Here is a 1,298-nt window from a genome sequence, read left to right on the forward strand (position 1 = left end):
CACACACACACACACACACACACACACACAGCCCCAGGGAATTCTGACACCTGCTGGAGTTTGAGAACCAAGTGTAAATTGTACCTTCCTGCAGGCAAGAAGCGGGGCCAAGGAGGGAGTGGGGAATGAAGAAAAGAACAGAAGGAAGGAAGGAAGGAATAGAGGGAGGGAAGGAGGGAGGGAGGGAGGGAGGGAGGGAGGAAGGAAGGAAGGAAGGAAGGAAGGAAGGAAGGAAGGAAGGAAGGAAGGGAGGGAGGGAGGGAGGGAGGGAGGAAAACAGGAAGGAAAACTTAGGGCAACCCAGGGCTGGGTTCCACACTGTGTTCCCAGCCCTGAAACTCCTGAAGACTTGATCAGTCTGTTCTTGCACCTTTAGGTTCACTTCCTCTCCTTGACCGCCTGGAAACAGTTCATTGGAAAGGGCATCTGTTCTTTTCCCACAGCCACTATTTAGCTTGGCAACCTCTGCCAAGTGCGAACCAGCTTGGGCCGAAGGGCTACCACTCATGTCTTCCTATTCTTAGCAGTTAGAGTTTCAGTGACTCCTATTGACTTAACCTCCAAGGTCAAATGGTCTGTGCACGCAAGGGCCAGGCCTGAGAGAGACTTGGACGGCTCTTCCCTCCGAAGTTAATTCTCTAGGATGTTAACACAAAGATTTCTCACACCTCACACCCAATATCTCACACCCTGCAGTCCAATCCATCCAGATATCCTCTCAATTCTTCAGCTGCTGACCCTTAAACAACATGGCTTTGAACCTCGAAGGTCCATTTATATGTAGTTGCTTTTCAATAAGTATACAGTCAGAATATACCCGGGTTTCAAATTCCTCGATTTTGATATCCAGGGGCATCCTGGAACCAATCCCCTGTGGATATTGAGCATTTAGGCCGCAGGGGTCCTCAAACTTTTTAAACAGGGGGCCAGTTCACTGTCCCTCAGACCGTTGGAGGGCCGGACTATAGTTTAAAAAAAAAACTATGAACAAATTCCTATGCACACTGCACATATCTTATTTTGAAGTAAAAAAACAAAACGGGAACAAATACAATATTTGTATTTGCATGTGGCTCGCGGGCCGTAGTTTGAGGACCCCTGAATTTGGGGAGTCAGAAGTCATCCGTGAATTTTCTTTTGGGAGGGTTGATGCCCTAATTTCCCCTGGGTTTGTTCAAGGGGCCCCGGGAATTTTCAAAAATCTTTTAATGGCCAAACATTTGTCCATTCCCCCCCCCTTGTCATCCCCCACATAAAATTTCCCCCTGGAAAATTAAAAAAGCCCTCCTAAAGCCTTT

Source organism: Myotis lucifugus, unplaced genomic scaffold (genome assembly GCF_000147115.1).
Source record: "Myotis lucifugus unplaced genomic scaffold, Myoluc2.0 scaffold_65, whole genome shotgun sequence".
NCBI lineage: Eukaryota > Metazoa > Chordata > Mammalia > Chiroptera > Vespertilionidae > Myotis > Myotis lucifugus.